Genomic DNA, 23,722 nt, shown 5'->3' with positions numbered 1-23,722 from the left:
GCATAGCATTGATACCCTACATAAGTATCAAAGAATAAAGAGTTCAGAATGGATCTTAGAATTTTCTGTGATTCAGTGGGAAATAGGCTTTATTTAATAAAAACTATTTGAAAAAAACAAAGTTTGACTTTTGTTGTATGTATTAATTTTATATGGATTAAAATCTTAAGTGTAAAAAAAAACCAATGCAAATATTTAAAGAAAAATGAGGTGACCATGTACAACGTGGTAGCTGAGGGGAACTGTTTCAACCAAGAGGGGAAGTACAAAGATACAAAAGAAAAAGATAGACATTTTATCATATATAAAATTTAAAAATACTTTGATGGAAAAATATATCATTGAATTCAATAGACAAACAATAGATGGGAGAAAGAATTTCATCACATGTAGCAATTAATGGATTAATATCAATGAGGTATGAAAAAATCTAATAATTTGATTTACCAGTAGAAAAATAGGCAAAGAATTTGAATGGGCAGTTTACAGAAGAGCAAATCCAATTGGCCAAAAGCATATGAACAGATTCTTAAATTAAGTAGGCAGGGAAATGCAGATTTAAGTAACAATGTGATGCTGTGTTACATACCTTAGACAGGCAAAAAATTAAATGTATGATAACTCCAATTGCTGACAAGGATGGAAAAAGAGAGTATTTTTATGTGTTGCTGGTAGAAATGTGAATTGCTACAGTCTTTGTGGAAAATAATTGGGCAACATCTATTAAAATTTAAATTCTTCTCTTGGAACTTCCCAGAACTAAAACTACCTTATGTAATGATCCATGCACAAAGATTATTCATTGCAGTACTGATTATATAGGCACTCCTCTGTCAAGAAAAAAGCAAAATAAAATAAATATCCATCAAAGGGCAATGTTTGAATACATGTAGTATTTGCTTACTGTGAAATATGCAGCATTCATTTAAAAGAATGAGTTATAACAGCAACATTTGGCACATATAGTCAGTATGAATTGATAAGTAAGAATAGCCAGATGGAAATGAGTATATAGAATATGAAGCCATTTTTGTCAAATAATGGCAAAAAGTCTGCATATGTACGTATAAGTATGTGTACTGTATATGTATATATACACCCATACACACACATATGCACAGGCAGAGAATAATCACAATCTTGTATTTTAAATCCAGAAGCTGACAGGTGCATTTTTATGTTTAATACCTCCTCAAAGACAAGATAATGCATTAAACTACCCTCTCAAACACTAGAAGTTAAATTGTGGGTTTTTTTTATGGTGTTGAAGAATAAAGGGTTTTAGCTGGGGATGGAGCGAGGAGTTGGAGGGAGGCATTTACATTTAAGGATAATTAATAGAGACCTTGTTTTGGAAATTTCTATTGAGAAAATGTCCTGCTTTTATAGCATTCCCTATTGAATAAGAGTATCCCCCCATAATTTTCCAAGCACATTGCACATTCTGCCACAGCCTTCACAGTATGTTAGGTTTGGGAACAAGTTACCATATCTGGAAAAAAACCAGTGACTCAAATGGAAGCTTTACAATGCTTCTCTCCTCTGTGAAGATATCCACGTCATCAACTTGTCATCCAAGTGGAAAGGCACATTTTTATCCTTTGGTGGATCTGTCTTTTTCACACGGTGTTGATTCCTCCTCCCACAGCTGTGTTCTGAGTGCAGCTAAAAGTGGGCTCACTGGTCCTGTTTACTCCCACCCTTACCTTGTCGGAAAGAGGGAATTGTATTGATAGTGTGTGAAAATTTAGATATTATCGTATATGAAACAATAAAATTAAATATCCTTGTTAGTAGTGTTTCAACTTCTCAAACTTTGATACACAATAACAAATACATTTCTTATCACATTGTGTTTTATTGGTGTGTATATGTATGTGTGTATGAAATAATAAGTATAACTGAAACAAAATTTCATGAAATATTACTTGTCCTTACTATATGCATTCCTAATACTTTCTACTCTATTGTATTGTATTTTATTTTATTTCATTAAAAAAAAAATACTGGTCACAGCCCACTGAGTTGATTTAGTGATCCACTAAATGGGGTAGTGACCTGTGGTTTGAAAAAATACTGCATCAAAGAACTCCTGTCAAAACTGCATGCATGGCATTCCATGGTCAGATTTCCACTGAACTGGTGAGATAGTTACTCAGTCAAATACAGACCTAGGCATGGTTTGCTTTGTTTCATATATGCCAATGAAGCTAGCTTATGTGGAAGACATTCTGATACCAGGTTCCTTAAGGTAGTTTCAAGTCCACCTTGGGCAAAAGCATTGTAATACTTTTAGAGCACTAGCTTAAACTGAAGACAAATATATTTTAATTGCTTTTGTAGATGCCTTAGGTAATGATTTTTCTCTAACAGTTGGTACTATCATAAGAAGGCTGGTCATCTTGTTATAAATAGAAGGCATCTCAGTTGATTTCACCTCTAAGCTTTCTTGGATTACCTTTTCCACGTAGACTTCAAAATAATATGCTAAAGTTAGAAAAAGAAGAATTTCCATACCAAGCTGAACAACAGTTAAGAATTTTCTCTTATAATAATTGTTCCACCTGGGCATACCACTAAATTAACTCTTCTTAGGGTCAGTAGAGATCAGTTGTATATTCTGTTCCAAATACAGGATTTGTGTGAGTCCCATGCACAGAGGTGACTTATGCACAGGCTTTTAAAGTGGAAGTGTTTGAAAACTGGACTCATACTTTGAAGTCAAAGGAAAATGATATGTGTTAATATCTAACTTGATTTGGGAGCAAAAAATTTCAAAAAGCAGGTGGAAATTGGACTCTGCCTATGGTATCTTTTATAGTATGCCTGATTTAAGATGTGTGTAAGAGACAGTTTTTAGACCTTCACTAGAAAAGAAAGGCTGTTATATCCTGCCATTTGCTTAATTTTGTTAACCTAACTTATTTTTCCTAATGATTAACATCAATGCCTTTGACATTGTGGGTGTTGTCAGACAGTTCGTCACACGGGGAAAGAGCAGAGAGGAGGGTTGGCAACCTCCCTGCTTGGTATTTTTCCATCAGCCTTTACTGTTATTTCCTTTTCACTCTGAAGTAGTTCCAAATCTGATATTGTAGGAACTTGATTTTATTTCCTGACTACATGAGTATTTGAAGTAAATGGAGCTATTTTCTCTTTTAGGTTTATTTAATATGCACCACACAGAGAAGGGTGTAAAGTAAAAGCAATGTCAACAATAACTCGCAGTTGACAAACACACAGCAAAAAAGGGCATAGTGAGGTGTAGAAAGTCAAGTTATAGGGGCTCCTCAAATTCACCCTTCCACTCTCCTTCCTTTGCTAGAATTCTCTACCAACTTCGAAGTGTTGGTTGAGGGTTAGAATAGAATGCAAGTATAGATGGAGCTTTTTGCTTCTATGACATTTGCCACTTCCTTCTATAGCTAAAGACAGTTAACCTCAAAGTAACTGAGAGTGCCAGACTGGAAATAGTTTCTATGAACGATATTGGTCATAATTTGAACTGTTTCTACCAGCTGTAACTTGGCAAATGTCAAGAATTAATAAGACTTTCTTAGTTTTTAATACTGTCAAAATATGACACCTTTGTGATCAGCCCCAAATGACGCTGACTGTTGTCCCCAGTGTTCCATTCTCTGCACAGGTTCTAGATCATTGTTTCTGAAAATAGTACTGAAGTAGGTGGCTTGTGAGAGTCACTGCAACAACCAGACTGATCACGGGAAACCGATGAGACTGAGAGCCATCAATATGGCACCGGCATGCTTTAGAGTTTTTATGACTTACTCAACATATCAGTCTCTTTCGCTATACCAGGGAAACAATGGAACCATCCATTCCTATTGTCCCCACTCTACATATTGACTACAATGATGTGTATTATGTCATATAACATAATGGGGGATCTTAATATGATTTTAAATTCACTTGTCTTCACAACTATAGTTAACATTTTTCTCTTGAATTGAATCATTCCTTGCTGACCTTGGGTTTTATTTTTGTTGTTGTTTTTATTTCATTCAGATTACATTTTCTTTATTCTCAGTAACATCCTTAGCCTTACTTCCTAGTGGATGATTTTGCAGAAGAACAAATTATCCTTTGGCAATTGCATCTTACCCATGTGCACGTGCTGTAGGTATTTTCTTGAGTGCAGGAAGCAGCTTTTCCTTTTCTAAATGAAGAAGAGAGAGGCCAGATGTTCTTTTCTAGCTCCCTTTAAGATATGGACTTAATTCCTTTTCCTTAATTTTGAAGGCAAGTGGTGAAAAGATAATGATATGTTTAAAATTGGGTGAATAGTATTCTTCTAACTGAAACAGTGTAGAGGAAACTACCCGTTATGCAATATTTCTTGTGCAGCACCATAGATACCTAAAAAGAGCAATGGTTTCTATGTGGCTGGCTATGCTTGCACGTAGTTTGTCAAAATAGAGAAACAGGGTGCAGCCATTCTGCGTTAAGAGCAGACATTCTCTGAGCATGTGTCTGTCTCTATCATCTGAGGAGAGAGAGCTCTGAGTAAAGGAAGACGTGAACAACTGTGGACGCCTCACAGTCGTCAGTAGGCTTCAGATACCTCTGTCTTTTCTACTTCCTCCTTCTGTTCATTGGACACCAACATACTTTGTCATGATGAACTATTACTTTTTCTTTTAACAAGGTATGTTCAAGAAAAAGAAAAAAGAACCAATATTCATGCTGTGTAATACCATAGGGACCTTGACATTCTAAGGCAGAATCTAAGTAAAATCATAAAAGATTTGAAGAAAATTATGCGTGAAAGACCCTGACATATCTGAGCTTTTCTGGGATCTTCTGTAGCATGCTGTTGGAGAAGAAAACTGTGTCTTCTCCTTCGCTTGGGACCTTAGTTGTAAGAGAATAATGGGAAGGGTTGAGGTTGGCTTTGACTCCAAGTGGAAAATTTTGTTTCCCCGATGAGCCAGGCTAGCACTCAGGACACCAGACATTTAGCTGTAGGCATATGACTGTCACCCCATCAGGGTGACATGACTGTCACCCAGTTATATTGATACCTGCCCTTAATGCCATGAGTTTCAGCTTATTTGAGCAGCATGCAATTATTTGGGCTTAACCTGCAGCCGTCAGAATTTGGAGAACAGAAGAAAATCCTGCTTTTCTTTATCTTGTGGCTCTTTGGCAGGATTCCCACATGCACTTGCTGCTGACTTAGAACACAGTCTATCAAGGGTAGGAAAAGTGGACACGCAGCTGTGATGTGACTTATTCAGACTTTGCTGTTTTAATGGCAGAAAACCTGCTGTGACATCACCTGGCCACCAGGGACTGTGCTGTTGCCAGACAGGCCTTAACTTCATCTGCCAGCACCTCCTGGGGAAGGAAGAAGGCTTGCTGATTGTTTATCTTTTCATGCAGCAACACCTCAACAGAGTCCCATCTTCATTTCTAAGGATATAAGCATTCATTTTTTGTGTTTCCTTTGTTAACTGTACCAGCAAGGGCTCAGCCCACTTTTCTTTGTTAATAAGAACCCAGAGAGAAAAGAGAACACTAGCAATGGTTCCAAACACCAACTAAGCACGTGGCCTCAGCCTGCCTGGTGGCGGGCCCGAGCCTGCACTGACCTGTGTGGACTTGCCTCTCTCGTGGTCCACACCTGACCTGCACACATACCTTGTTGATAAAGCCAGCCTGCATGTGGTCACCTTAATGAGAGCTGGATCTGTCACAAGTGTCCTACCTGATTTCTTGAAAGATTTTATTAGCATCCATGTTCTCCATGGCAAGCATTTAATTATAAGGGCACTGGTGGTGCAGTTCAGCTCTGCTTGGCTGGTTCTTTAGAATAAGCATTGCTAAAATCCTTACTTTCTCCTTGTGTGATTATACATTGTACCCAAGAGTTTATATTATTTAACTTCATTCAATCATTCTAGCAACTATTTTAAATAGTGACTATTATTTTCTCTATTTTAAAGATAAGGGAAGTGAAGCTTAGAGAAGCTAATAAATCTGATGTCTGGGATCATTCAGCTAGTAATTGTGTTGCCAGGACTAGATTCATGCCCATATGACTCTGAAGGTGCTATACTTAAATGATACTGTGATTCTCAATTTGCAGATAGGGGCTGTGGCTAAGACCTGATGCCCAGTAGGGTATAGCAGAAGGACTTTGGGACTTCTGTCAAACCGCTTGTGTTTATACTGCCCTGTCTCATCCCTCCCCTACTGCTCCAGGAAGCGTATCAGAGTGGGCAGAGTGTCTGTCACTGCCACACTGAGTCACTGTTCCTGATGAGGTGTGCTGTAGCCCTCAGGAGTATTGTGATGGAAAAATAGCTGAGCGCCAGTGGGCTGAAGGATGGCTGAAACATGCCAAAGCAATGTTTCTGGGACTTCCTGCATGAGGAGCGCTCCGTGACAGCAGAGCTTCAGGTGCCATTACACCACTGTGAGCGCTGAGCAAGGAGAGAAAATAGCCATAGATATGAAAATATGAAAACATATGCATGAAAAATGTATGCAAAAGGTATATATATATGAAAAACATATGCATATATTAAACATATGCACATATGAAAAACATACATCTATATCTATGTATTAATATATGACTCTAGGTATATATTACTGTATCCTTCCCTCCCAGTTCCGGCATCAGCATTAATAAGGGTGCAGCTGTTTTGCATTCACTGTGCAACATCTCCTTATTGCACAGCTGCTGGGTGCCTTGCAGCATGAACTGGGGCATTGGTGGGGACAAAAGCCTTGCCAGGCCTTTGAGGAGCTTACAATCCAGTGGGATTTTTTGTTTTTCTTGAGGCGAGCACTGATAGTTCAATTTATAGATCGGTTCTCTTAGATGCTAATGATTCAGACAGAGCATTTTGTAGAAAAGTCTTCTGAGAAGTTAAAAAAAAAAAAAATAGGCTAGTACAAGGACAAGGCTCCATGCTTTTTAGTCCCTAATAGTGGACTGGGACCACATTTGGAGCTCAAAGTTTTCTTACTTGATTATAGGATTAATACTAAGTGTGACTTTCTCTGTTTCCCTTGGCAACTTCTAGTTTACAATTAATTAGAAATGGCAGCTGACGGCAAGCAAAGACCCAGAAGAAACATTCACTGTAGATTCTCGGCATTTCTGAGTTATTTGTTTAAGGGTAGAAAGGCCATTTATAACTCAACAGCCTCTGAGATCATGGGTGAAGTACATCATATCGTGTAGCACCAGGAAAGTAATGTTTTCTTCCTTAAGCACATCTTTTGTCCTGTCATTCCCCAGCTTCAGTGTTTCTCTGCTGTCCCCAGACTCCTTCCTGTGGAATTCAAGGCCTCTATGATAGGGACCAAATGTCCTTTTTGATGCATTTCCTTCTACCCGTAGGTTCCCCTAGAACCCTAACTCGAGTTAATCAGGCAACTCTTCATTCTTTTAACATATCTGAACTGTCTTGATTCTGATACTTAGCCAATGCTCTTCCCTATGAGAAGATCCCCTCCCCATCTCCACCTGTCAAAATCGTATTTTGTAAATCCAAACTCAAACATTACCTCTGCAAAGACCTTCAGTATCTGCTATTGGAATTCAGCATTCTTTATTTGTGCTAATAGCAGTTTGTTTAGACCTTGGCTAAAGTAATTAATAACCACCACTCCCCCCCTTTTTTTTTCTGTTTTAGTTAGCTCGGTACATTGAGGATTACATTCTTTGAGGGTAAGAAGCATCTCTTACACATTTTGTGTTACTTTTCAATGAGAAAAAGATTTTATATAAGTGAGTAATTTTTTTTTTCTTTTTGAGGCAGAGTCTCACTCTGTTGCTCAGGCTGGAGTGCCGTGATGTCATCATAGCTCACTGCAACCTCAAACTCCTGGGCTCAACAAAATGAATAATTTTTAAGTGGTTTAAGATTAAGGAAATTTTAGATCTATGGAAAAAGCACTTACGTGAAATTCCATGATGACACCGAACAAATCACATTATGACCTGGAGTTGCTCTAGTCAACACTGGCATCTTTTTGATCCTTTGATGTACCAAGCAGGTTTTTAAGCTCAGGGCATTTAAACTAGCTGTTACCTCTCCCTGCAAATCTCTTTTTTGGTGGAGTGTCACATGGCAACTTTTTCTCAAGGCCAGTACACTGACCCGTCTTACAGAGGCTTTCTCTGACCTCTCAAATCATTGCTGGTCTTGCTTTGAGACAGAAGCCTTGTCTGCAATTACCCTATCACAGTGCCCTGGTAGCACCTTCACAGCCAGGTAAGTTGTGGCTCGTGTGCTCATCATGTGACCCCTAAGCTTCATGAGAGCGGAGGCCCAGTCTGCTCTGGTAATCACTGCATCTCCAGGACCCAGAGTAGCACTGGGCTAACAGTGGTGCCCCTTCCATCATACGGTATTATTTAAAATAAGTGGTTTTTCACATTGGCTGCCAATCATTGTCACCTGTGGGGCTTAAAAAACACAGAAGTGCAAGATTGACCTCAAAGATTCTCATTCAGTAGGCCTGGAATGGCACCCTTAAATTTAGATCTAAATGTATGAATCATCAAAGACTCAGGAAAACAAGGAAAGATAAGCTTTCTATAGCTTCTGAAGTTGTGGTTGTTTTTAAGGCTGTCTATATTTATTTTGAATCCTCACCCCGTATCCTTAATCCTTGTGACTGCTGCAGAGAGAAAATAAGATCAAACATGAACTTACATCAGCCACAGAAACGCCAGCAGTTCCAGAGTTTTAATTATTGCTTCATTATTGTAAAAGTTTAATTATAGTTATAATGTATAAACAAGTTTTGGCATGTGCTATACAAGTAAAAAAATGTAAATAATTATCATGCGAGATCCTGTCTTAATGTGAAACCAATTGCCAAATGATTATTTTTAAGGAATGTACTATATACATTTCAATAGTTATCCAGTTATATTTTCTGGTAGCTCATATAAAGCACATGACATTTAATAACTTAAGATATATGTTTATTTTATCCATAATATAATACTTTGTTGTTTATCAGATTCCATTAAAATTGTTTAGCAAATTTCCTTGAAAATAGAACTTTCCTTTTTTCCTTACATTCCTATATTTGATATCAGACTATTCTTAGACTCTCCTCTTGACTCATCACCTGGTATCTAAGCAGATTTATGATTATGATATGCTGTCTCCCTATTTACACGTAAGCCATGGGGGGGGGGTAAATAAGAATCCCATTTGGGTGTCCATTACCACAGCCACTTAGCCAGTTAGTTACAGACCCAGGACTGGAATTCCTCCCCCTTCATATCAAATGTGTAGCCATATCCCTAAGTCATTAGGAAGAAAAAGAAGAGAAGAGAGAACAGAATACTCAGAGATGTTTGGCCAGGTCTGTGCCTTCGATAATCAGAACAATCGTGGTGAATCTCCCACAGGGATTGCCAGAAAAGACTTTCCCAAGCTTTTTTGTACCATGTAGAGCTACATTTAATTTATAACCTGAAAATATTTCTTAATACAGACTCATAATCATGCTAGCTGAAATTTCAGCCCATCCTTCTTCTTGCTTGCTGAGAAAAGAGCTGGCTGCCATTTCCTTGTGAACAGTCCCTAGAAATGTCCCTTTTCCAGATGAAAATCTGCTTTATGTGTTATCGCTTTGACCTTCCAACCCCTTGAATCATTTTATTTTTTCATCTTGGTAAGTCTGTTCTCTTCTTACACTGTAATTTAATAGCTCTAAACTGTACATATCCACCACGCATTCCAGTTCAATATTGAGCAGGTAGGAAGAGAGTTCACGAATTCTGAAGTACAAGAAATGTAACTTTCCTTATTGTTCTGCAACTCTTTCTCATTTCTATTTTGAATCCTTTTTCTGCCAAGGAGAATTTTAGGGAAATTTTGCCCCTAAAGCAAGAGACGCTACCTTCTTTCTGCCTGCCAGGCCCCAAAGTAAACTCTTTTACTGATGCCTGTAATCCTAGCACTTAGGGAGGCTAAGGCAGTAGGATTGCTGGAGGCCAGGAGTTCAAGACCAGCCTGGGCAACATAGCAAGTCACCATCTCTACAAAAAAAAAAAAAAAAAAAAGTAAAGTTCAGAGCTCTAATATGCAGAATAGTCAAAAGGATTTTTTTTAAAGCACAATCTGTTTTCCACCCAAAGTAGAATATTATATAAAGTACTAATGCAGGCTGAGTGTCATGGCTCACATCTGTAATCTTGCAACTTTGGGAGGTCAAGGCAGGAGTATTACTTGAGGTCAGGAGTTCAAGATCAGTCTGAGCAACACAGCAAGACCTTGTCTCTACAAAAAATAGAAAAATGAACCGGGTGTGGTGGTATGTACCTGTAGTTGCAGCTACTAGGCAGGCTGAGGCAGTAGGATGGCTTGAACCCAGGAGTTTGAGGTTGCAGTGAGCTATGATCATGCCATTGCCCTCATGCCCGGGCAACAAAAAAGTAAATACATAAGGTACTAATTTGATATATGAACTTGCTATTTATAAAATAACATATAATTTTGTGTTTTCTTGAGGGCAGGCCACACTTCAGAAACAAGAATGCCCATTCAATGATTACTCTCAACTATGATGTGCCCCCAAAATGACAGTCACTGAGCTACTTGCTTTTTCTTACATTTTAGTGCTAAGGATTTAGATTACCAGTGGGGGTGGCAGGAACTAAGCAAGCAAAGTGCACATAACTATTGAAGTCGTGACTAGGGTAAAAAGGGAATTAAAGCCACTAAGCCTCAGAGGTGAAGGGCTGCCCCATCCAATTTTCAGAGTTTAAAAAAGACATTTGAAACAGTAGAGTCACTAGTGTCACCAGAGGAGAGGAAAGGAAAGGAAAGAGGGAGGGAGGGAGGAGGTGTCAGAACAGGATGTGATTGACAGAAGCTCACTGCTGGAGTCCACACGGAGGGGTGGGGCGAGGCTGGGCAAGCACTGCAGCTCTAGGTCAGTGCAGGGGCAGGCCAAGGGATCAGTTAGTTCTGGAACTTCTGAGTGAGCCCTTGGCTCCAAAGACATAAAAAGCAGCCAAGAAATGGAAAGGTCAACACAGTCAAAGCCCTACCAGGAACTAGGATTGTACCCTGGGCTTCAAGCCAAGACAGGGCTCTCCACCTAATCTAAGGGTGATCTTGAACTCTTCTTTGTCCTCTGAGCAAGGAGCCCGAGGTGTGTCCACCTTCAGGAACAGCGATCCCAGTTCTGCCACTTTTCTCTCTGTGGACATCAATGTTATCATCTATAAATTAGGGATAATGATACCTACCCATGAGAAATAATGTGCATAAAACCCCAGCACAATGCCTGACACATTTGAGCACAAGTGTCAGCCAAAATTATGGACACACAGCCTTGTTCCTGTGTCCAAGAAGAACTTCCTCAGTGGTTTCTCAGCTGATCGATTTTTGCCCTACAGGAGACATTGGGCAATGTCTGAAAACAGTTCTGTTTGTCACAACTGGGGGGAAGGGTACTATTACTATCTAGGTGGCAGAGTTCAGATATCCTGCTAAACATCCTACAAAGCAAAGAACAGTCTCTCACAACAAAACATTCCCCTGCCCCAAATGTCAAATAGTGCTGAGGTTGAGAAACCCGGGCTAAATTATATAGCAAAAAGGGACGGGGTTAGCTGATTTTTCGTTCATCCTTAGTAATAAGAACATGCTAACACACTAACATTAATGACCTCTCTTGGCACTCAAAGAGACAACGAGCCTATAGAATCTAGACCCTGCTGTGAAACTAAATCCAATTCTGGTGAAAGAAAACTCTTCCTTGATTCTAAAGAGAAAGTAAAGGCTTTTTTTAAAAATTTAAATAAACAATTCTAACTACCCAGATAGCTTATTGACTACAGAGTCAAGGATCTAAGCCTGGATTTTGTTGATTTTAATGTTTTAACAATAACATAGCTTTAAAAATGTTTTGCTAGATTTGTATGATTTACTAAATAATTACTAATATTTGCATGATACATAGTACCAAGAAAAAGTCATATGTTATATTCTGTGTATAGAGAGACTTATTTCAGGTCAAATGAAATTAGTGGAAAAAGATATGAAGTTTAGCTTGCCAGACATACAGAAGTACAATGTGCTAGAATTGAGCACTTATATCACAAAATATGGAAATAAGATGATGAAAATTTAGAAATGACTTAAATGCATACAAATGCTTTGGAGTCATAGGGCACTTTTTAAAGCTCAACTGTCCTTGTGTTTCCATGTTGTTCTATTATGCTATGTGAGGTCTCCTTGGTGGGTGGCTCTCTACCTCACTGTCTACACTGGGTTACCCAGAAGCAGGGGACAGTCTGCAGCCATCGTCATGTTGAACAGTTGCTAGACTGTGTTAAACTTCTGAAGTGACACTTTTTCCAAGGGAACATACTTTTTCAAAGCCACTGATTATTAAGCCCTTCTTTCAGTCATCTTATTTGCAGACTCTCATTTTTGAGTTTTCTTTGCCATCTAGGTCAGAGTTTGAAAGAGAACTGAGGACTCTTCCTACTTCTATCTTTAGTATGCCATAAATTCCATTAATAAATTTTTAAGTTAGTTTCATTTTCTATTTTTAAAAAATAGTTCTAGATCCAGTCATTTGTTTAAAAATGTGTTCAAACTTGACTACCATTACACTAGCCACAAACGGACTTCAATAGGTATTTTCTTTGAAAAACATTCTATTTAAAATATCAGAAATGTTTTTGGAAAATAGAGACAAAAGATATACATGGTTTCTGAATAATTCAGTGTGTCCTAATTTTTAGATGTTCCTCAGTAGTAAGCAGAGGAAGCAAATACCAATTTTAAAGAAAATTTAATAATTGCATATTGTAGCCAGAAAGTAACACAGAAGAATGTAAAAGAGTTATTAATAATAATCTTCTCCCCATCCAATCTCACCCTTTTGCAGTAGCCAGCATCAACAATTTGGTGTGTATCCTTTTTCACCTTTCTCAATTCTCATACAAATGCATGGATATCCATGTCCACATACTAAAGGTATTTTATTCCTCTCCCAAATGGTTTGTATGCAAACATGACTCAGTAACTTAATTTTTGCATTTAACAATAGATAATGAAAATTCCTCCTGGTCAATACATGTAAACCCAATTCATTATTTTGTCAACCTAAAATGCTGAAAAGGGTCAGATTTCTAATTTAAAGACAGTTTATTGAAACACAAAATGGGACTTTTTCTGGCTGACCCAGAGACACCAATTCCAAAAGAATGGAGTCAGCAATCCTAAGTAGGGAAGTTAAGGTCTCATTTATATAGGCAGAGACTGAGACATGTTTAGCAGGATTTCAACATTTTTCATACAAGATTGAAGCATAGTTACAGCAATTTGATTGGTTATGGGCAGTATTTCTTTTTGGAAAGGGTACATTTAACATTTTTTACAGAGAGTACAATAGTCATGGGTTTTCTGTCATCTGGTCTAAGCAAAGCTGGACAACAAAGGAGAAGTTAAACTACAACAAATGTCATTAATTAAGAAGGCAAGAGGTTTTTGTCCCTGACATTGTTTAATGCTCTCTTGTCATTGTACAGAATAAGCAAAATAAGAAAGTGAGTTCATCTATAATATGAGAAACAGAAATTATAACTATATGTTGTGACTCAAATCATAGTCACATCTCTCTCAAGGCTTTGAGTGTTTTAGGGGTTCCATCAGCTTTTAAATTTTGTTTATTTTCACAGTTTTTAATAACTGAAAAATAGTGTACATTGTGAGTGCATATACTCTACTTGAACGCTGTTGCCCTATTGATGGGCATTTGGGTTTTTGCAGTTTTCTACCAGTACCAGTGATGATTTTATACATATCTTCTTAGGTCTGCACTTTTTTTCCTGTAAGATTGATTGTTAAGAGTGGGATGGCAGGATCAAAGGCTCTTCCAATCAGCTGTCACAGTGCAGAAGCCAACAATGTGTTGGCACGAGGGACTGGTTTCATGGAAGACAATGTTTCCACAGATGGGGGGTTGGAGGTGGAAGGTGGAGCTTAGCCAGTGATGCCAGTGATGGGGAGCAGCTGTAAATACAGCTGAAGCTTCACTACCCCCCGGATCCTAACTTTCATGGAAGACAATTTTTTCCATGGATTGCGGGGGGTTGGATGGCAGGCAGCAGAGCTCTGTGGTCTGGTCCCTAACAGGCCACAGGCCACCACTGGTCTGTGGCTCAGGGGTTGGGGACCACAGTGTTAGGGGATCCAATTTTCCACAGCCTTGCCGACATAGGTTATTATCCAGTTTTGGCAATATCTCTGCAAATATCTTAGATGAAAAAATAGTATATCTCTGTGATTTTAATTTGAACTTTCCTTATTACTAGTGAAGTTCAGTGTCTTTTCACATTTCATTTGGCCATTGCATTTTCTTGTCTGTGACTTGCCTTGATCTTTTCTATTTTGTTTTTGCTAAACATGTCATGACTCAGAAACACATATTTCCATTTCCTTTAGCATTTATTTTTCCACCTAGATTTCAGGAGGAAAGGGGATTTTCTCTGGTACATTGCCAGTAGCAGCTATTTGAAATGCTAAAGAGTTGATAAGAGAAACTGGAGAAATGTGAATGTTATTGAACTGATTTGCTGAGAGTAAAGAGAAGACTGTCTATACCTCTGAACAATGCTTTTCAAATGTTCAAGCCACTGAGTCTAGTTGCAGTCCCAATAGGCACGGGTCCAGGCTTGACCTGTTGGTGGCTGCATCATGACAGGCACTCTAATCCTGGCCTTAATGTTGTGTAAGGACCAGAGAACTTTAATAAGTTCAGGCCCATCTGCAGAAGTCTTTCTTACTATCTACCCTTTCTTTATATATGCCTTAGGAAAAAGCTACATTTTGTCCTGCTTTGTGTTCATAATAGATGTCTTCCATTGCCAAGGGAATTTTTTTTCTTGAAATAGCCCTAAAGGATGAGCCAGGACTTTACAAGATCGATTAGCATTTAGGGAATGACCTAGGATGGAATGTAACCTGTCCAGTGGAGCCTGTCTCTATCTCATTCTCTCAGGGGTTGGACCCCTTGGCTGTGGTTTTGGTATCTCACAACAACTCAGGTAACCAAATAAATGAAATGTAAAATCTAGTTCTCAAATCTATTTTTGATGATGTGAAAAGCAGAAGGAGGAAAAGGAGAAAAAAAGGGGTTTCTTTTATTTTTAATTGAAATGAGAGTGACTTTTTATTAATGAATTTGAATTCAGAATAATTTATTACTCTCAAGTTTTCTTGTAATATAAATGAGACTATCTATCTCTCTTCCTTCTTAGCGCAAAAATGTAAGGTTGGGTGTTAAATTTGGAGCTTTATCCTTTATTAGGTTGAGCTCCCTTTTTCAAGCTGTATGAGAAATGAATTTGAATATGTGTGTGGGGGCATGTTGTGAAATGAGGGTGAGATATACAGAGAAGGATGATTTAAGGTTTAGATGGTCTAGCTATTTTTGGTTGGTCTATAACCATTCCTACAATAGTTTGTTATTATTTTTCCTTATGCAATGTTTAAGTTTGTTCAGAGAAGGAAGTTCCAAGAGTCTATCCATAAGGAACGCTCACTATTTTTTGTTTTTACATAACTATTTTCAGTTTATTTACAAATTTGTGGCTACTGTGTTTTTATGACTTTATTTTTGGGTTGTTTTGATCTGACTTGCAGTCTTATCCATATGTATCTTTTGTGTATGTTAAACTGTACCTTTCAAGAATAGCAAATAATGGTTTGATATGGGAAGAATATCCCAAGTGCCTTAATCTTATATTTGAAATGAAGGAGATTGGAAAAGCTGAGGAGATTTGTGATGAATGTTTTACATCTTTTATTTGAAAGTTGACCTCATGTTTGTCTCTGTGGTTTTGAGTGTGGTCACCGAAGTGCAAAATAACACAGCAGAAGCCATTGGTGTAGCTAAGGCCATGTGACCTCATGTCAGGAATAAAAGTTCAGGTCTGCATGGCTCACTCTTTGGTTGGGATTCAAGCTGGTCCTGCTGGAGTGAAGTTTGAAGCAGCCCCTCCAGAGACACGTCTACCACCCCTTCTGTAAGGAACTTAAGCTTCTCTGTTTCTGGCTTTCATTTCAGGAAACCTGATGTCTTTTATACTTGCTCCCTTGACCTATTTCTAAAACAGTCTTTAAACAATTTCTACAATATTCACAGCTAAGTTGGACTTTCTTTTATTGATATATTCTAAACAACATAAATTAATGTTGATTTTGGAAAATATAACACAATGATGTCATGGTGACATGAAGAGACACCTTTCTACCACAAATAGTCCCAGATATACATCAATTTTCAGCTCGTCGGGATGTTGGATAAGATCCTGCAGAGATGTCTTCATTTGCCAAATGGAACTAACATTGTAGAGTCACCTGTTACGTTATGAAAAGGCTGATCCATTTTAATCTTTTTCACTTTACTTACTTGTAGTTTTTCCAAAGAAGTATCAATTTAGTATTTATTTTATCTGGGATTCAAAGGTATAAACTCAAGCAAAACATTGGTAGATGAACACTAGTCTCTGATTTAATGTTATCCTTGATGGGGCAAGTTGCAGTAACAAAAATGTAGTGATTGTACCAGTAGAGCTGATATTCTGATATTTTCAATCACATGTTATTTTTATACCACTGTCATTGGTTGTAAGTCTTGGTTATTTTATCATTTTAATACTGCAAGAAGAGATATGCAACCCTGGCTGAGTATCAGACTTAATTCATAGGCATTTGAACAGAGCATATGTAAGGCCATGACAGCTAATTAAATTATTCCACAACTATTTATGGAGTACCTAGTATGAACAAGGCAGTGATGATACAAAGAATAAGGCACCTCATAATCTAAAGTAAGAAAAAGACAAGGAATCATGCAATTAAAAGACAACATATTAATTGCTACAATATTTTTAAGTCTTCTAAGTCTCCTCCTTTACAATTCTTACCAAATAATCTTTTATTTTTCACTTGGTTTCTCAAGTAGATTTTGTTCTGAGGAAGGAAAGAGCACAGAACTTGCCTTAAGATATTTGGTCTGATAGTCAAATCTCCCAGGAGACTTATTCATAGAAACTATCATCTAAGAGGCAGAACACCATAGGGTGAACTGGTGAAATAAAATTTCTGGACCTAAAGAAACATAGACCATAGACGAAGGCTTGGAATATGATATCTCTCAAATATACGGATAACCTGGGGCTCCTAGCCTGAAAGGCCAGCTGGTCTTACACAGTAGTTAAAATTGTGTTATAATTCAGTGACATTTTCTGTAGTTAGCCCAGTGATATGTTGTCCCAAAGCTAACCACTCCCATGGCCCTGGCAGTGTCACTCTAGCCATAGTATGAGCAGGTCATACTCATCACCCCAAATACCCACAGCTTCCTGTGCCTTCAGGAACATCCTGCAGGCACAAGCTGGGCATGGGACCAGGGGGACCTTGGGTAAAAGGTTAAGTTCTGGCTCCCTGAGATTCCTATCCTTGAAGGTGAGTAGGAGTCCTGGTCAGGTTTTGGCCACAGAAATGATAATGTAGGTCTATGTACATCCTGGAAATCTTTAACTGGTTTGAGCTCCCTGAAGGTTGCTCATTCTTCAGGACCTGTGTGGTATTTGGTTAACTGTTGGGTACTATATACTTTCTGCTGTTTAGTATACCATTGAATTTTGGTGACATCAACAATACACAGTTAACCTGAGAATTTTATATCAATAGTATACTTTCTTTTGCAGCCATATGTATGAATGAGAAATGGAAGGAAATAGTTACATATAGTTGTTGATCTGTATCTGTAATAGCATGTTCCTTCCAGATCTTTAGCCAAAGTTAGATTCTGGCCAGTCACAAATCTTTCCTTAGAGATTAGAATCAATTTTAATCATCATATAACTATTTGGATTGTCACTTAAGCAGCATATTAGGGGGGAAAAAAGAAAAATGGAGTATACAAATTTAATTTAATCTACTTCAAGCTCAGAAGCATCTTCAGATAAAATTCTTAAAATATGCATAAAATATTTCTTTTTTCAACTGATTAATACACTCTCAGGCTGAGCATTACAGGTATAATTTCTTTTTTTAGCCACATTATTAAATGAAACCAAAGCTTTAGAAAACAATACTATTAATAGTGGTGACTCATGTGTTCTTCACATTTTAAGAAGAAGAATAAACATTTATAGGACAGTGTGCTTGAAATATCCTCTTCATATACTTGTTTAGCTATAATTATAGTAATATGTAACATTATGTGTCTTTGTGGAATTTATATGCAATTTGCAATGTAGTTTATGCTATATATAGTATATGGTAGTTATATATTAAATATATAGTAATGTATATAATAATATATATAGGAGGTAAAAAAGCTAACATTTTAGATCAAATTAAGGCACACAACATGATACTCATTATTCTAGTATTGTTGGCAACCTGGTAGGGTTCTTAGAAGAGAAACTGAGGAGGAAGAGAAAAGAGGTTTTGAGAGTGACAGGGCAGCACTGAAAGCCTACGACTGAATGGAACATGACTGAGGAACACTGCGTATGAGGGCCCAGCCGCCTTCGAGGCACTGGTGAGAAAACCGTAGGCAGTCCAGCTGGAATCATTGCAGCCAGCTGTGGAAGTTTCTGAATGCTCGTATAAGAATTTTAAATCCAGGCTGGAAGCAATGGAGATCTAGTGAAGGTTTTTTTGAACTGGGTTTTGACATGATAAAAGTAATGTGTTCAAAATATTGAGTGCTATGTAGATTGGGTGGTGGAGAAAGAGAATACACGCAGGGAGGTGAAATTTGGCTCAGATTTCAGTAGTCTGAATATGTAGTGATAAAAGCCTGAATCACTGTCATAGCAGTGAAATTTAAAAGGAATAGACAAGTATGACAGATATTATGAAAAGGGCATCAAGAAGATTTGATAGTTTGATTTTTTTTATCTTAGGGGATTAATTCAACAAACACTAGTTGAGCAAGTCCTATAGGAGGGAGTTTGGGAGACATAAACTACCTGGACTCTTCCCAGTCAGTGTTCCTGGTGGGGAGACGGCAGCTGTTAAAGCCCCAGCCCTTGGCCCTCAGTAAACTCCAGTCCTAGTGATCAGAGGGTTTGACAGGGGTCTTCGGTGGGATATGGAGACATTTTAGTTCCTATCCAATGTCTGCATGAGCTGCTGTGATCGAGTCAAAACAACATGAACCTAATAGATTTGTGTTTAAATCTCAAGTCCATCATTCATCAACTGTGTTAGCTCGGGCAAGTTATTTAACTTCCTGACTCACCATTTCCTCTTTGGAAAATGAGAAAATGCCACCTATGGAAGACAGTTCTGCATAGATCTTTTGCAAGCAGAGACAATGCCTTTTTTCCCAACTATTTTCTCAAGGATATATATATATATTGAATAATATATATATATATTGAACAGCCTTAGCAGACAGAGGTGGAGCAAAAGTCAGCTTTGCTTACTGTCCAGTATAATAAAGATAATGTCTTCCTCCAGAGTAAAGGGCAGGCAAGTTTGCTTACTGCCTATTAGAAAAGATTTGGATTCCCTGAGCTCAGAGTTCTTCAGCTGGGAAGCAAATCCACTGTGTGTGCAGTATCCACCTAGGCCCCTCCACGTCACCCTCCATGGGACTTGGTGGCAAGAAGAACCAACCTGAACATGATGTTCTTGCTGCTTAATGTGCTGTAAGTCTCTGACCTTGGAGTCTTGGGCCTTCTGCCAGTATCCGTGACATTGTGGTAGACTAACTTGTTGGCTTGCAAGTTGGGTAAAACCTCAGACCCCTTATAGTGCTTGATGCCACCTGCCTAATGTGTTTCTTGGGGGGACGAGGCAAGATAAGATATGTAACCACACCTGGCGCATAGCATGTGGTTAAGAAAAACACATTTATTCTACTTCTCCCCTTAAGAGAGTAATTGAGCTGCTGCTGAGAGAAAGTTCCTGCAGTGGTAGCAGCAGTTATGCTTTTTCCAATATAGTTTTGGAGTCAGGGCAGATCCTTTGTCTGAGTCACAGGATATATCTTGTAATGATTTAATGATTCATAGAGAAGAACCCAACAAAGTTTAAGAACCGTAGATCATTATGCTACCTGGTTGCAACTGAAGGTCTGGGGCCCCTCGTTAACTTCTCCTGAAGCCAAAAAGTATCATTAAGGAGCAGCACAAAGCAGCTGGTAGCAATTCTTTATCCATTTTCCTAGGATTGAGCTGGGAATAGGAGGGGAAGCATAGTTCATGTAGCATGAGAGGGGAAAACAGGTTGGGGCCTCAGGAAGAGAAGAGAAACTGCTGTCTCTCAAAGAATGTCAATCTGAAGGAGAAGGTGGAAGAAACTATCCCTTTAACAAGTTCCCAGAAGGGATTGGTGGAGGAGGGAGGGTCACCCTTGCAGTCTCTTGACCTCTGTCATCACCTAATGCCTTTCCTTTGCACACAATTAGGATGGCATTTGGGGGACCAATCCCAGGTCACTGTTTTCAGAGACATTCTCTGATCCGTGGTTCCAGGCACAGCTAGTACATTTGCTCTTAGCTGTGGGCTGCACTGACATAATCATGCTGGGACATGTGGAGGTGCCAAGGTGAACAAAACTGGTTTTCTGTCATTCAGTTGGTTATATTCTATTAAGGGAGATAAGGCATGCAATCAAATAGACATAACACAAGGGAGAAAGGCCCAAGTGCCGGAGAGTGTGATGACGGGGACAGGTGCTGATAAAGTAGTGTGTGGTGACAGCACTGCCCAGGGAGACAGTGGGCCCAGAGCCCCCCCAGCCTTCAGATCCACGCCTCACTCCAGGCCCTTGCATCTTACTGAAGAAGTGCTTATGCCAGTGCAGAGAGCCTTGAAGGCCAAAGGGTGGGAATGAACCAGCAGGCCCTGGCTCGTAACTCAAAGCCACAGGAGCCTGCGCAGAGCTGTGGACGCAAACAAAGCTGAGCGCTTTCTTGTATCTCTGACACAGCTTTATTTATTTCCCAGATGCAGCCTTGAACTCTAAGGCTGCAATTTACCTGTGTTAGGTTACTTAGCTTCTCAGAAAACAGCCCAGCTTGTTTTAGATCCTTGGCTTTGGGCTTAATCCCTGGTGACTTCTGTCATGAACTTGGAGGCACTGAACCTTGGGCTGCCACCTGTGGCTCTATGACCCAAATGGAGCCATGGCCTGTTCCCTGGCGTGGCCTGTGCCCTCAGGAGGCCCCAACCGTGAGGGGCCAGGCAAGTTGAGCTCAGCCTCAAACACTGGGCTAGAGAACGCTCATCTGTCATTTCTCAAGGGAAGCAAAGAGCACAGCTCCAAAGACAAGCGCACAGTTGTGGGGTCTCTGCCTGTCTTCTACAGACTACTCCAGAAACTCCAGACAACCAGTCCTGTACCCTTACCTCCAGGGAATTCCTGGTTGGTCTCTCCAGAGACAGTCACCATAGTCCCAGAGAGGTCTCCAGCTGTTCTGGTTGAGCCAGGACCCCTGGACTTTCCTCTGTGCACATACAAAGATGTTCTCGGAAAACTATTAAAAGGCCAAAACTTAATTACCAGATCTGCCTTCAGAATTCAAATAAAGACCACAGACCCACCATTGGTAGCTACGGTCCCTCTGTGTCAAGAATCCAAATGATTTGAACAACGCTGCTGCACTGTGGTGTGCTGGGGACATTGTGTGACTGGGTGACTTAGTGACAACTGTCCCACACCTGACCCTCTGCAGAGTGAAGGGGGCTGAGCTCGAGGAAAGCATAGAAGGAAATTATCATTTATTGTTCCAGTATGGTTTAGGCTCCTTGACCATTTATATCCAACAAGATCCTAAAAACTACATATGTCAGAGTGACCTCTGCAGGCTCAGAGAAAGCCAATTTGGAGCAATAAATAATTCATCAAATTTTTAATTAGTGTAATTTGAGGTCATGGCAAGTCATTTGAAATCACAGAGCTGAAACCTTGTAGAGTTCACAATGATCTCTCTTTTACCTGAATTCTATGATATTATAGAATTATAGAAAGTTAATCTATAAAAAGGGTCATTAATCAAGAAGGCAGGAGATTTTGTCCCTGATGTTGTTTAATTCTCTCTAGTCATTATACAGAACAAGAAAATTAGGAAAGTGAGTCAATCTATAACCTGAGAACAGAACTTGTAACAATTTGTGACTCAGGTCATAGTCACATCTCTCTCAAGGCTTGAAGTGTTTTGGGGGTTCCAACAGCTTTCAACTTATATTTATTTTCATACTTGATTCATACTTGCCAATGTTGTATTCACTATTCTTCAGAATGTTTGTAAGATAGGGAAGGATACAGGGATAGAGGCTTTGCAGCCAGACTAGCCTAAGTTAGAGCCCAACTACTTGGGACTGAGCCCCAGGTCCCATGAGGGCGAGTCTTCATCTGTAAGGCTGGGGCCAGACCATGGTGACTTCTCAGTTGGATCTGCTTCAGTCTTTTGTGTTATTTGGCTCTGCATGTGGGACTTAAATGGCCAACTGTAGGGATAGTGAAAGCAGGCATATGGTAGCATTTGACAAGTACTTTAAGGCCTCCCTGCTTCCCAAATATCTCACCTGGCCAATGGAGAAGTGCAATTTCTAATCAGATCTGTCATTATTTGTTATTGTCATTAAAACAATTTTATATGTTTTATTGCATGTAAAAGAGAGTAAAATGTCTGTAAGTGCAAAATACTCTTATGGCAGTGTCGCAAAATTCATTCACGCTGTATCTTGGTATACAAACATGTGCTCAGTTTTCTTTTAAAACCTCTACCTGATCTGGGGATGAGCCCCTAGGCTTTGAGGAGTGGGAAAAAATACTAGGCCTAGTCCATTCAAATGCAATCATTTAAAAAGCCCATTTAAATAATACTTAATTCCTCAGTAACATTATCCTCTAGTTCAAATTTTTCCTTTTTTAGCTCCCCTTTTCCTTTGTCCCAGCTAAGGGGGTATCTGGCATGTCCGGCATGTAGGACCATGTCCGGCAGGAAGGACCCAGGTAGTGTCTTGTATTCTTCTCTGGCTCTTCAGGCAGCTGGGAACAGGATGTCCCCTGATGCTGAAGCCATGATCTTGTCTGCCATGGCTGGCTTTGGGTCCAGTAGCTCCTCCAAGCTGATCTGGCCTTGCCTGGGCTCTCACTGCTGGAAATTCTCTTCACTTCCTCCATCCAGACCCCGACTGTTCCCCCAGTCTCTGATGCAGGGGCACCAACCCCTTGCCGAGGTGGCAAGTTTCTCCCTAAGTACCATGGGGACGTTCTGGTCCTATCCATGGTTAACTAACTACAGAAGAGTGAGTTAGAGAACTAAACACCAAAGACCTATCTGCCCAATCACCCTGCACCTGCCACATTTACAGAGATGTGCCCACACACCAGGTTGGTGTGGGGCAGCCTGCAAGATATTCATTCTGACTTCAAGGTTGTTTTGGACCACCCAGGCATTGTGCATTCAAGTTGCAAACTTACATGCAGTCCTACTCAGGGTTGTGAATTCTCAGGGGAGGGTTTTTTTCTCTGTCCATTCAGTGCCTGGCAGATCCCCATGTGGGGAACAAAGGTATTCATTTCCGGTTCACCTGGCTCTCAGGGTGTGTCCCTGTGGGGAACACAGATTTATGCAGGTGTCTCACATTAAATTCCTCTCCATGGGTGGGCCCTGGACCTCGTCCTCTGCCCCTTGCACCCCATGAGACAGTGAAAATCAAAGC

The 23,722-nt window shown here is 39.4% G+C and overlaps 1 protein-coding gene across 6 annotated transcripts in view; it reads left to right on the top strand.

Moving 5' to 3' along the window:
• TPD52L1 (TPD52 like 1) overlaps positions 1-23,722 on the top strand; it is a 377,442-nt gene that overhangs the window by 326,165 nt on the left and 27,555 nt on the right. The window lies entirely within an intron of this gene.

This window comes from Microcebus murinus, chromosome 5, assembly GCF_040939455.1.
Source record: "Microcebus murinus isolate Inina chromosome 5, M.murinus_Inina_mat1.0, whole genome shotgun sequence".
Lineage (NCBI taxonomy): Eukaryota > Metazoa > Chordata > Mammalia > Primates > Cheirogaleidae > Microcebus > Microcebus murinus.
Note: the sequence above shows the minus strand (reverse complement) of the source record. Positions and strands in the feature narration are given on the sequence as shown.